Source organism: Octopus sinensis, linkage group LG16 (assembly GCF_006345805.1).
Source record: "Octopus sinensis linkage group LG16, ASM634580v1, whole genome shotgun sequence".
Lineage (NCBI taxonomy): Eukaryota > Metazoa > Mollusca > Cephalopoda > Octopoda > Octopodidae > Octopus > Octopus sinensis.
In genome coordinates, this window is record NC_043012.1 from 22611451 (window position 1) to 22626450 (window position 15000).

Consider the following 15000-nt stretch of genomic DNA (forward strand, 5'->3'; position numbering starts at 1 on the left):
TATATATATATATTTATAATTATATATATATATCCTTTTTGCTTCAACTTTTTTGTACTTGTTTCACTCATTAGACTGGGGTACCTCCTTGAAGAATTTTAATTAAAAGACCTCTGTACTTGATACTTTAAAGCCTGGAACTTATTATATTGGTCTCTTTTGTTGGACTACTAAGTTATGGTGATATAAACACACCAACACATATCTATATGATGGGCTTCTTCCAGTTTCCATCTACCAAATCCACTCACAAAACTATCGATCAACTCATATTTATACACACACACAGATATATGGACACATGTACACACAGAGAGATACACACACAAATACACACAAGATTTCTTTCTTTTTGTCTCTCTATTTCTTTACTCATTCATTTTTTTCTTTAATTATTTATTTATGTATTTGCTTATTGAATGGCATAACGGGCAAACAATTTGAATTATCCATGTGACATTATTACGATTCATTCAAGAACAATCTAGAGAGAAATATATTTATCTATCAACACCTAGAGAAACTCATAGTTCTTTGACCTGTGACTAGTTTGCTAAGTGCCAACACATGAAATTCTCAGACCTTGAGTCACTCTGTTACTGCTGCAACATATATATATATTACAGAGATGTACTTGCATAGCAAGTGACTTGATCTGAGAACGTGTGCTGAAACAAAAACAATTGCAGCATGGAAGATGTTTATAAGCGATTTAAGAACACACAAAAGACTGTTAGATTAACTTCAACATTTAAATTTAATTTTTGTCAAAATATTTTCATCATTTTGAAACTGTGACCTGTTCACTGACAAAACTTAGTGCAGCATATATATATATATATATATATATATATATATATATATAGTTAATCCAAACAAGAAAGCACAAAAAAACACAACAACGCAAGGACGTGGAACAAATATAGTATTATTGGACGCTTAGGAAAGAAGGAAAGAAGGAGGGCTTAACGTTTCGAGCGGAGCTCTTCGTTGGAAACATAGGAGAAGGAAAGATCCAGAGAAGGGAAGATAGAGGAAAAAACAATCGCCAACGGTACACACACGGTCACATTTATATATATGGTTATGTGTTGCATATATATATATATATGGTTATGTGTGTATGTATGTTTGAGTCTGCTTGTCTTGACATCATATGACTGTTGTGAACGAGTGTCTTCAACATGCAAGCAGTGTCACTCATTTCCAACCTTCAGTGAAAGCATGTCTGGCCATGGGGTGGGTAAACAGTAGCTTGCTTGGAAATAGGTGAAGGCTGGCAATACAAATGCCATCTGGCTGTAGAATATCTTCTTGAATGAATTTTCAGCTGATGCATGAAGAAGTAGATATTAAAATGATGATGATGATTATGATGATGTCACAAATATTTATTTCTTTACTACCCACAAGGGGCTAAACATAGAGAGGACAAACAAGGACAGACAAACGGATCAAGTCGATTATAGCGACTCCAGTGCGTAACTGGTACTTATTTAATCGACCCCGAAAGGATGAAAGGCAAAGTTGACCACAGCGGAATTTGAACTCAGAACGAAACGGCAGATGAAATACGGCTATGCATTTTGCCCGGCGTGCTAACGTTTCTGCCAGTTCCAAAGATGGTAAACATTTCAACTAGAAATTTTGACAGAATTGTTTGAGCTGCAACCAACTTTTATTTAGAGGTACTGTAAAGTTATTTCGCTGTGTGCTTTGATATAGAATATACACATTCAACACATTTGCTGTAAGGCTAGTTTAAGGAAGGAGGAAAACAAAATGAATGCTGAGAGCAGACATTGATTCATTCAATTATTACTAGGACCACCAAATAACTTCTTCTGATAAAGAGTTTCATGGAAAGATGGGAAACAGTGAAACTAAGTTCTGTGATTTTAATGATTAATGATGCTTGTATACTATTAAATTAGAATGACGCTCTTACGATATAAATGATGGTGGTATTGAGGAGGCATAAGATGTGGAAGGTGGCGCTTTTACTGCTGCTGCTGCTAAATGTAGAGGGAAGACGAAACGACAGTAGAAGAAAGAGGTGTCAATGGGAAAACAAAGATCTTATAAATATAAAAGCCAGCGAGTGATCTGATTGGTCAGTGCATTTGTAAGTGGTACCGCCACTGGCAGGACATTTTTGTGACAGAACGTTCGAAGGGAAACTTACAGAAGATTTCAACCTTATTGTCAATCAACGGTAATTTAGTTAATGACAAAAGCAGATTGGAAAATAATGTACCCACCACCACCACCACCACCACCTCACCGTATCCAAATGTTAATTAACATCCATTTTTTTTTTTTTTTCATGCTGTTCTGAAATAATTTCTGCATCTATGCAAAAGTCAACACCAGTTTGGTTTTGCTTGTTCTTCAAATGAGAATGAAAGCTGATATTATTCAGATACAACAATAAAAGGTGAAAGAATGAAAAGAAGAAGAAATATATGAGAGAAGGAATAAATAGAATGAAACATAAAGAAAATGAAAGGGATAATGAGGAAGGAAAGGGCGATGGGAATGAAAGAAATTAAGCTTTCAGACACAATCAGTTCAGTTTTGTCCGAAAGTAATACGAGATGTTTAGATACACAAATAAAATTACATTAACGCCAGTGCTTAGTGTGTCCATGCTACGTGGCTTTGATTGGAAAGGACATGGTTCTAACCCTTACAAAAGGGGATCCTTATTAAATTCTGGTGCTGTCACATGGTTGCTACTGTTTTCTAAAGACCAAGTTGCTTTGCATAAAGAATGGTAGGACAAGCAGATCTCAACATTAACTGCTCTCACAACACATACACACACACACACACACACACACACATATGAAAAAAATTAGTGGCTGGGAATGAAGTCCATTGCAACAAAGAGATAGTTTCAGAGAATAATAATGATAATAATAATATAATAATGATAATAATAATGATAATAATAATAATGATAATAATAATAATAATAATAATAATAATAATAATAAGATGATAATAATAATAATAATAATGATGATAATAATAATAATAATAATGATAATAATAATGATAATAATAATAATGATAATAATAATGATGACAATAATAATAATAATAATAATAATAATAATAATAATAATAATAATAATGAAAATAATAATAATAATAATGGTGATGATGATGAGGATGAATAAATAATAAATAAAATATAAAAGTAAAGGATTTGATTCACAAGAACAAATTTGAAACTATGAATCTTTTAGGCTTCTACTTTCTCCACAGAAATGTCTGCTTTCATGAATCTCTCTTCCCCACCCTCACCTCTCTCTCTCTCTTCCCAGCCCCCATGCCTTCTTAATTTTTTTTTTTTCCTGTATTAAACTTCAGTTACATTCCCTTTTATAGTCATTTTTGTTGTATAAATTCAGTCGTCATATTTTATTTTCCCCTCTTTTTTTGAACATTGCTCTCTCCCTTTCTCACTTGCTTTCTTTCTCCCTCTTTCATTCACACATTCGTTCACTCCTTCCTCCACACCTCTTTCAATATCCTTCCTGTATTTATCTTTTATTGTTCACTTGTTTCAGCCATTGGACTGTGGCCATGCTGGAGCACTCCTTGAAGGATTTTAGTCAAACAAATCCACTCAAGTATTTAACATTTTTAAAAGGCTATTAGCCTCTGTTTTCAAACTGTTAAATTATGGGGATGTAAACAAACCAACACGGATTGTTAAGCAGTGATGGGAGGACAAACACAGGTGCACATATATAGAGTGCAGGTAAAATTACATATAATGATGTAACAGGCATATATAGACAATAAGACTCATATTGACTTATTAACTAAAACTCCAGCATGAAATGTGACCAAAAGTGGTATTATAGCCAGTGGCGGACTGTCCAGGTTGCTAGCTTGCTCAATAGCAAGTGGGTCTCTGCACCTTTAGAATCCATATATGGGGGTCCGTGTTAGTATCTAAGAGGCCAATTTTGAGAACTTTTTATTCACTCCTGGAAGAATGCATTAATTATTTCAGCCAGGCTGTGTTTGTAAACAGTTGAAAAGAATACTTTTAACAAAAATAAATAAATAAATAAAATATAAAAGTAAAGGATTTGATTCACAAGAACAAATTTGAAACTATGAATCTTTTAGGCTTCTACTTTCTCCACAGAAATGTCTGCTTTCATGAATCTCTCTTCCCCACCCTCACCTCTCTCTCTCTCTTCCCGCCCCCATGCCTTCTTAATTTTTTTTTTTTCCTGTATTAACTTCAGTTACATTCCCTTTTATAGTCATTTTTGTTGTATAAATTCAGTCGTCATATTTTATTTTCCCCTCTTTTTTTGAACTTGCTCTCTCCCTTTCTCACTTGCTTTCTTTCTCCCTCTTTCATTCACACATTCGTTCACTCCTTCCTCCACACCTCTTTCAATATCCTTCCTGTATTTATCTTTTATTGTTCACTTGTTTCAGCCATTGGACTGTGGCCATGCTGGAGCACTCCTTGAAGGATTTTAGTCAAACAAATCCACTCAAGTATTTAACATTTTTAAAAGGCTATTAGCCTCTGTTTTCAAACTGTTAAATTATGGGGATGTAAACAAACCAACACGGATTGTTAAGCAGTGATGGGAGGACAAACACAGGTGCACATATATAGAGTGCAGGTAAAATTACATATAATGATGTAACAGGCATATATAGACAATAAGACTCATATTGACTTATTAACTAAAACTCCAGCATGAAATGTGACCAAAAGTGGTATTATAGCCAGTGGCGGACTGTCCAGGTTGCTAGCTTGCTCAATAGCAAGTGGGTCTCTGCACCTTTAGAATCCATATATGGGGGTCCGTGTTAGTATCTAAGAGGCCAATTTTGAGAACTTTTTATTCACTCTGAAGAATGCATTAATTATTTCAGCCGGCGTGTTTGTAAACACAGTTGAAAAGAATACTTTTAACAAAAATAAATAAATAAATAAACAAATGATATCATTGTAGTTGTGGACGGGCCCCTTTGTAGAAGCGGGTGGGCTCCCTTAGTCTCCTGGCAACCAATATTCTTAGACCCAGTCCGTCACAGGTCATAACTGCCAAGCAGCAAAGGAATGCTTATAAGTGGTTCATCATTGATGGGGAACATATACGATAGAAAGAAAGAAAGAAAGAAAGAACAGAGAAACAATTGGTCTCAGCTGAGAGCATGGGATTCCTATATTTAAACATATCTAAATATATAGTTGACGAGGTGGCCGAGTGGTTAAGGCGATGGACTGCTAATCAATTGGGGTCTCCCCGCATGAGTTTGAATCTCATCCTCGTCGAGTGCATGTTGTTTTCTAAGGCGGCGAGCTGGCAGAATCGTTAGCACGCCGGGCGAAATGCATAGCGTATTTTCGTCTGCCGTTACGTTCTGAGTTCAAATCCGCCGAGGTCACTTTGCCTTTCATCCTCTCGGGGTCGATAATAAAGTACAGTTTCGCACTGGGTCGATGTAATCGACTTAATCCGTTTGTCTGCCTTTGTTTGTCCCCTCTATGTTTAGCCCCTTGAGAGCAGTAAAGAAATATATATTTAAACATAATTATAAAGCTGTTACAATAGATGACTGGAGCCTGGTGTAGCTCTCCAGCTGACCATCTCTGGTCAAACTGTCCAACCCATGCCATCATGAAAAACAGAGGTTAACTAATGATGATGATGATGATGATGATGATATGAGCATATATACATACAATGGTCATCCACTGTTTTTGTCAACCAAATCCACTCGCCAGGTTTTGAATGGCTTGAAGCTATAAGTAGAAAATTCTAGCTCAAGGTGCTGTGCAGTGAGGTTCAACTGGGAACCATGTAGTTATAAAGCAAGCTTTTTAACCACTCTATACTCCCTTTTATATTCCTTCAAATTTCAGAATTACAGGTCCCTTATTTCCTTGCTCGAGTTCTTGAACATTACTGTCTCTCTCTTCCTCTGATTGTGTGTCTCTCTCTCACTTCTCTCCATCAATACACAGAAAGAGAGAGAGAGAGAGAGAGAGAGAGAGAGAGAGAGAAAGAGAGAGAGAGACAGACAGAGAGATTGCGTAAACTACCACATTTTTCTTTTGTTTATACTTTTGTTTAATATATTAGAATAGGTTGCATGGATCTGCAAATTCATCTTTTCCCACAAAATGAAACAACAAATATCTCACAACAGCAGAAACCTTATTTTGGATTGAAGTAATCAAATGTTTGTGTTGATAATTGTAGGCCAGGGTGAAGAATGAGAGCATAAAAATCAAAGATGATGGTGAGACATAACAAAAATAGGTCTACAAATTTATAAATTTACTTTTCTTTATTCATGTGATTTACGTCCATTGTACTGTGAACGCATGAGTTAGCCGAATATGTTATGCTGAAGGATTGTTTTAAATCTAGACACCCTTCTTGGTGCTAAACTATACTTTTTACCTGCATTTCAATTAAGATATTTCTTACTCCACATGCTTTCAAATGCATGAAGGGACTGGATGATTTGTCGACAGGAGAAACTGACAATAGTAACACCTGCTGCACTTTTATACAAGTGATCCCAGGTGTAAATGTACACAGAGCCATACTCACACATATACACACAAACACACATGCCTGTACATATATAAGGCTGTCTTTTTCTCAGTTTCCATCTACCAAATCCACTCTCAGAACTTTGAACCAAAGCTATTCTAGAAGATATTTGTTCTAGATGTCAGCCAGTGGCATTGAATCCAAAGCCACACAGTTGCGAAACAAACTCAGACATGGCCATTTTGAGTTATCTCCCTTCACTCTTTTTTTATCTCAGTTATGTAAATGACCTTTTTAGCTGTTATCTTTTACCTGTTTCAGTCATTAGACTGTGGCCATGCTGGAGCACCACCTTGAAGAATTTTTAGTCGAATGAATTAACCCCAGTACTTACTTTTTTAAAGCCTGGTACTTATTCTATTGGTCTCTCTTGCTGAACCACTAAGTTACAGGGACATAAACACACCCACATCGGTTGTCAGGTGGTGATGGGAGGGCAAACACCGACACACACATAGATATATATATAAATATATATATATGATGGGCTTCTTTCAGTTTCTGTCTACCAAATCCATTCACAAGGTTTTGGTTGGACTGAGGTTATAGTAGAAGACTCTTGCTTAAGGTGCCATGCAGTGAAACTGAACCTGGAACCATGTGGTTGGGAAGCAAGATTCTTACCACACAGCCACTCCTGAGCCTATGAGTTGGCCATGAATGTGTTGTAATTTTTTTAGATAATGTAAAATAATTGTTATGCTGATGATGCCTATAGAGGCAGAAACATGTGTCTATGATTGTCTTTTATTCTCCCACAATAAGCCTGTCCTTTTCTTTAGTGGCATGTCAGTTTTTGAACCATTTCATATGTGTTTAAGTCTTCTATAAGCAGAACATTGCATAATTCAGCTATTTTATCAACTTTATGTGAAAATGAGTGAATGAAAATCTCCTTACTTGTAAAAAACAAAGCAATTAGAGTTGGCAACAGTAAAGGCATCCAGCTATTGGATACTGTCTTAATAAGTCTCATCCAACCTCTGCCAATATGGAAATAGCAAACAAAAAAATGATGATGATGATGATGACAATGAGTAGCATTAAAAATCATCACCATCATTGTTTTATATCCATTTATATCCATGCTACATGTATTGCTATGATCAATATCAGCACATATTCAAGGGTGTTGTTCATTTGGACTGGTTGGAGGACCACATCATGCTTGTGAGTTTCATTTTTTAGCTTGTTTTCTGCAACTGAATGACCTTCTTAATACCAACAACTTTACAACTGAATGTTGGGGACTTTTGACCATGATACCAGCATTAACCCTTTTGTTGCTGTATTTCTGTTGAGATGCTCTCTGTTTCTTTCAATTAATTTTTAAAATAACAAAAAATTTAGTGAAATAACTTAGTTATCATTAAGCTAGCGTTAGGAACATAAATTGTGACTAAGGTTTGGTGGAAGATTTTAATTCAAAACTTATGAAAACAAGACATTTGTACTCAGAGCCAGAGCTAATTTCAGCTGGGTTGGTAATGTAAAGGGTTAAAGAACTTGTCATGTCCTTGACAAAACTTGAGGGCTGCCGAAGTATTACACTTTACAGAGAGTACTGCATGTTTTTCCATGGCATCAACATAAGTACTAGAGTGGTAGCCATGTCCACAACACAACTACTGGAACCTCTTGACTCCTTGTTTCTACTCACTCAGCAGACTGATAGATTTACAGATTTCAAACTTTTAGATTAAAATACCAAAATATACTACAAAATAACAAACTTAGAGACATAGTTTACAGAAACTCTCTCTAAAGGTGCAGGAGTGGCTGTGTGTTAAGTAGCTTGCTAACCAACCACATGGTTCCGGGTTCAGTCTCACTGCGTGGCATCTTGGGCAAGTGTCTTCTGCTATAGCCCCGTGACGACCAATGCCTTGTGAGTGGATTTGGTAGATGGAAACTGAAAGAAGCCTGTCGTATATATGTATAAATATATATATATGTGTGTGTGTTTGTGTGCCTGTGTTTATCCCCGATGCTGATGTGTTTACGTCCCCGTCACTTAGCGGTTTGGCAAAAAGAGACCGATAGAATAAGTACTGGGCTTACAAAGAATAAGTCCCGGGGTTGATTTGCTCTAGCATGGCCGCAGTCAAATGAGTAAAAGGGTAAAAGAGAGATACCCTTATATGGTAATCATTGTAGTGGATGTAGTGTATGATTGAGTAACATCATTCTACTCATCCGTATCACACCTCTGACATAGATGAGTAGAAAGAGAGAAAACAGGTGCTCGACAACCTTGCGACGCGTGTTAATCTTTCAGCTGCTCCAAATGAAATGGTTAGTTGATGAAAATTTTGATTTGGTATATAATATTGCTAAATTAATAACAATCACAACAACATCAACAATAACAGCAACAACAATAATAATGAAACAAGATTAATTTCCAACTATAATATCATCTGAGCAAGATTAGCTGCACATTATAATACCCACCCCTCAAGAAAAAAAAAAGAGAGAGAGAGCGAGAGATTTAATGTTATTCCATAATGCTTTGACAAGGTTAATGTTTGACCACAATACCTTAAAAGAGTGAGTCATATTGCTGCTACCACGACGAGCACAATGGAATGGGTTTTTTTTTTGGTTTTTTTTTACATGTCTGCAAAATTCCTGAAATATATCATTTTTAAATCCCTGTCAATGTTTTGTTATTTTCCCACAGATTCAATACAATGTTTCTGATTTCCGATCAATATTCCAAGATTTATAACCTCCTCAGCAAAAGAGGTACATTTTTATGGCAAATGGAATCAAAGATGATGATGATGATGATGATGGTGGTGGTGGTAGTGATGATGATGATGATAATGATGATGATGCTGCTGTAGCTGACGGTGGTGGTAGTGTTTGTCATAGTTATATGGGATACAGTGGAAAAATATATGAATGTATAGGCATGTTTGTGTGTGTGTGTGTGTGTATGAGTATCTAAGAGTGTACATGTGCATTTGTGCATGTAAGCATAGCATGATGTGCATATGTAAAAAAATAGTGTGAAGTATATGAAATAGAATGTGTGTGTGCAGGTGTATGTATACATGTAGGTGTATAAGTATATATATATATATATATATATATATACACACACATGCACATATGTGTATGTGCATGTATGTATATACATATATGTGTGTGTGTGTGTGTGTGTGTGTGTGTGTGTGTGTGTGTGTGTGCGCGCGCTTCAGTAATAAGTCTTGCTAGAAGTGTGAGTCAATTATGGTTTCCTTTATGCCAGCAAAATGAATTGCATAATTTAATGGATAATTGAAAACTTTAGTTGAGAGCTTGTAGGGTTTGATGGCTGTCTGAATGTAAATTGTTCACGAAAAAAATAAAATAAGACAAAAAAAATACAAACAAAAAAAAAGCCAAAAAATTTTTTTTAACTATAATTTTTTTTTTTTCTCCTTTCACAAAGCCAAGAACCACTAAACCATGTTTTTAATGTATGGAATCATGTACGAATGGTACATATCAAAGGCTGAAATTGTATACAGATTTATTTTTAGAGTACTAAATATGTTCATTAATACAGTTCAGTGTGCTATGGGTATTTAAAAGGACAGATATAGTCATGAGAATAAGTATATATATATAAAAAAAAATCTAGCATATAATTGGAAGATTTTCATCAGTGAAAATGACTGGCTTTGAAAAATTTTTTCAAACTATGTACAGAGAAACATAGAAGTGCTGCTGTATATAAATTTATCATATTATTATTATTATTATTATTATTATTATTATTATTATCACTATTGTTGTTTACATATTTTTGTTTTATGAATTTCACTCTTCATAAAACAAAAATGAGCCTATAAATTTTGGGGAGCTATCATTAATGCCAATAGAAAGTTGGTGAGCTGAAAAATCCTTCGCCAAGTTCCATAGCTTTGGAACCATGACAATAGAACCTGTAAACATCACGATGGACAGATTTGTCTTGTTGGCTCATGGCGGCAGAAAAAAAAACAACAAAAAAAAACAAATAAAAAAACCCAAAAGAAAGTAAACAAATAAACCAAGTCTGGTATTTAAATGAGAAAGTCTCACAGATATTAACTAGATACGTTAATAATAAACAAACAAACAAGCAAACAAATTTAATCTCAACTCAGCAACCATATATATATATATATATATATATATATATATATATATATTATATATATATATATATATATATATATATATATATATTATATATATATATATATATATTCATACATATATATGCAACCACGAAACTATTTAGCATTATGCTTCAGTATTAAATATATAAATATACATACATACATACATACATACATATATATATATATATATATACACACACACAGGTACACACACATATGAATGCTAGATATTTATATATGAGTGTTTATGTATGTGTACATGTATGTGTGTGTGTATATAGCAATGGTGTTGATTGTATATGAGAAAGCAGCTACTATATATATATATGCGTGTATACATATACATGCACACACGCACGTCTGTGTGTGTGTGTGTGTGTGTGATGGCCTTTTCTCTTTTTATCCCATTCAGAGAATGTTCTGGTTTTGTTTTGGGTAGGAGTCAGCAGTAAATTGTAACTGAAGCCACTTCCTTTGTTGTAAAGTCTCGTATGTCATAGGGAATTCAAACTGCTACTTGTTGTTCCAGGTAGTTATTTAAAGCAGAATTCTACAGCAGAAAGCGAAAAGGTTAATTACCTCTTATTATTGCGGAAAAAAAGAGAACCACCACTTGAGTTGTTTATGGTGACAGGCCAAGGAGTGATGAGAGGAACAGACAAGTGGGTGGTGGTGGTCGGAGGAGTTAAGCAAAACATCAGAATATGGTGAAAATGAAAGTGTGAGAGCTGGACAAAACGGAGAGAATGAAATAGATAGGGAATAAATTGGGAATAAATAGGCAAATTTTGGAACGGACAAAACAGAGATTGAAATAAAACAGGAAGAAGATAGAAATTAAAAAGAGCAAGAAATATGGGCAACAAATGGTTCTGCTAAATTAAGGAAATGGTGAAAAAAATATTGAAATTTAAAATTAGAGAAAAAAAATAGTAGTTGTGCTTATGGGTAGAGTTATGGCCGTCTGGTGAAGCAGCTCACTTAGCAACCATGTGGTTTGGGCTTCAGTCTCACTGTGTGACACCTTGAGCAAGTATCTTCCATCTATTATAGGCCCAAGTTGACCAATACTTTCAGAGTGAATTTCGAGGATGGACACTGAGTGCAAGCCCACTGTATGTATGTATGTATATATGTGTATATATATATATATATATAGTAAATCCCCCAAAAGTGAAGAACAAACACGAGAAAAAACAACAACGTGAGGGCATGATATATGCTCTGGGAAGGAAAGAAAGGTAATTTTAACATTTCGAGCAAAGCTCTTTGTCAGAAACAGGACTCAGAGGAAAGTCCAAGAGAAAAGGAAGACAGAGGAAAAAAATCGCCTACGATCCACTTGTGGTTACATTTTGAAACCATATATATATATATAAATATGTATGTATATATATATATATATATATATATATATGTATGTATATATATATATGTATATATATGTATGTATATATAAAATTTAAAGTAAACAGAAGATGGAGAAATATTGATCAACAACAATTGACTAACATCGATTATTACTTTTTAATACAAAGATTTTACCCCATCTAACAGCTGTTTCTGCTTCCAATGTTCCATGGTGTTGCCACTGATAATTCTGAGAATAATATTTGTCATATTTTGTAACACATCTGATCTGGAACATGGAACTTCATCATAGTGAAGAAAAATACATAAAAGAAAAGAAGAGAAGAAGAGCCTCGAGAAGAAAGGATGTTTACTTTAAATTTGATTCCTGATGAACTCATGTTTATCTTTGTCATTGCCTGTATCCTATGAGCATAATATGCTTGCATATGTATGCTCAGAGTTAACACAGGCAATTACACCAGTAGTAAAACATATTTTTATCCCTTATATGGTTATTCCAACCTCTAACTCTTCTAACCTTTATATGTGTGTGTGTGTGTGTGTTTAGTACATTGTGCCTCATAGAGGCAATGATAAACGACTGAGAACTTTGAAGACATGCTGTGCTTGAGAAGACCCAGCAAGCCAAGTAAGATTGGAGTTGTGGCTGATGCCAATGTCGCATAACTGGCCCATTTAAAAGCAGCCTTCAATCGTTGGGCAATACCTCATGCATATGAAGACCTGTTGAACCAAGGGAAATTGTAGTCGAGGCTGATGACAGTGCCACCTGACTAGCACCTGTGCCAGTGGCACATAAAAGCACCATTCAATTGTGGCCAATGCCAATCCTGCCTGACGGGCTCCTGTGCTGGTGGCATGTTAAAGCACCTACAACACTCACAGGGTGGTTGGTATTAAGAAGGGCAGGTATATATTATATTAGAGGAAAAAATCAAAAACGAAGGCAGAATGAGTATCTCAAGTCATTTAGAATAACATAATTAGGGTAAGGTGAATTAGAAGTCTTACAGTCATTTCTGGGAAAACCCAAGTGGTAGGTTAGCATGTTCATGCACTTATTAGCATGTCCAGGAATTGAAACCACTATCCTGCAATCTTGAGTGCAACACTCTAACCTCTAGGCCACATGCTCCTTTTCTCTCTCTCTCTATGTATGTGCGTGTGTATGTATATATATATATATATATATATATATATATATCATCATCATCATCATCATCATCATCGTTTAGCGTCCGCTTTCCATGCTGGCATGGGTTGGACGGTTCAACTGGGGTCTGGGAAGCCAGAAGGCTGCACCGGGTCCAGTTTGATCTGGCAATGTTTCTACGGCTGGATGCCCTTCCTAACGCCAACCACTCCGTGAGTGTAGTGGGTGCTTTTTACATGCCACCAGCACAGGTGCCAGACGAGTCTGGCAAACAGCCACGATCGGATGGTGCTTTTTATGTGCCACCGGCACGGGGGTCAGGCCAGGCTGGCAACGGCCACGAACGGATGGTGCTTTTTACGTGCCATATATAATATGCTCACATGTATGTATGAATATATCTGTGTGTGTGCGTCTGTGTTTACCTTTCCACTGTTTAACAAGTAGTGTTGGTTTGTTTACATCCCTTTTCATTTAGACATTTGGCAAAAGAGTCTGCTAGAATAAGTATCACGCTTTTAAAATGAAAACAAGCATTAGGATTGTTTTTCTTCAACTAAACATGGGATGGCTGCAGTCCAATGACTGCAATAATTGAATATACATTGAAAGACAAATGATGACAGTTATGCTTCCTTCCTTCCTTTCTTTCCTTCTCCTCACTTTGTGGTTTACTTTATACTGAAATCTATTACGTACTGAAACAAATGCAATATACTCTTTTTTTACTTGTTTCAGTCATTTGACTGCGGTCATGCTGGAGCACCGCCTTTAGTCGAGCAAATCGACCCCGGGACTTATTCTTTGTAAGCCCAGTACTTATTCTATCGGTCTCTTTTGCCGAACCACTAAGTGACGGGGACGTAAACACACCAGCATCGGTTGTCAAGCAATGCTAGGGAGACAAACACAGACACACAAACATATACACACACACTTATATATATATATACATATATACGACAGGCTTCTTTCAGTTTCCGTCTACCAAATCCACTCACAAGGCATTGGTCGGCCCGGGGCTATAGCAGAAGACACTTGCCCAAGATGCCACGCAGTGGGACTGAACCCGGAACCATGTGGTTGGTTAGCAAGCTACTTACCACACAGTCACATTTTCTGCATGATCTTCAAACGTGTTTCATTCCATAACATTTGCAATCACATTTAGACTGTATTGTGGAATTTGAACTTATTTTAATATTGAGAAGAGCAGAAAGAATGTGCCCAGCTCAAAACATAGAAAACCATTTCTAAAAACATGGATTCAAATTCATGATTTTCACATATTGCATCCATCCTGAAAACCATGTCGTGACCCTCTCATCACCGTATGTGCATTTATAGATTTGGAGGTTATTTGACCCTTTCGTTACCATATTTCTCTGTTTCAGCTTATTTTGAAAAATAATAAAGAATTGAGTCAAATAAATTGTGATTATTTATTAAACTGGTTTATAGAACTTAACATATCATTTTATGGAAGGTTTTTTTTTAACTTGGATCACATTAAAAGAAGAAACAGGATAAATTACAATAGTAGGAAGGATATAACCAAAGACCTCTTTGTTAAAATATATTAGTTAGAAACATATATTACCCTACATATGTCATTATTTAATAATTAATCTAATTAAATTTAGCTTATGTTGGTCTATGAATCTTTTAAGAGATTCATCAACCAAATTGAAATTGGAGTTAG

At 35.5% G+C, this 15000-nt stretch overlaps 1 protein-coding gene and 1 non-coding gene across 2 annotated transcripts in view; one reads left to right on the forward strand and one right to left on the reverse strand.

Annotated features, from left to right (window-relative positions):
* Positions 1 to 15000, reverse strand: part of LOC115220532 (tRNA (guanine-N(7)-)-methyltransferase non-catalytic subunit wdr4) — an 828070-nt gene that overhangs the window by 227178 nt on the left and 585892 nt on the right. The gene's annotated exons all lie outside the window — the stretch shown is intronic.
* Trnas-gcu lies at positions 5242 to 5323 on the forward strand. Its single transcript has one exon. It is a non-coding gene; the product is annotated as a tRNA-Ser (tRNA).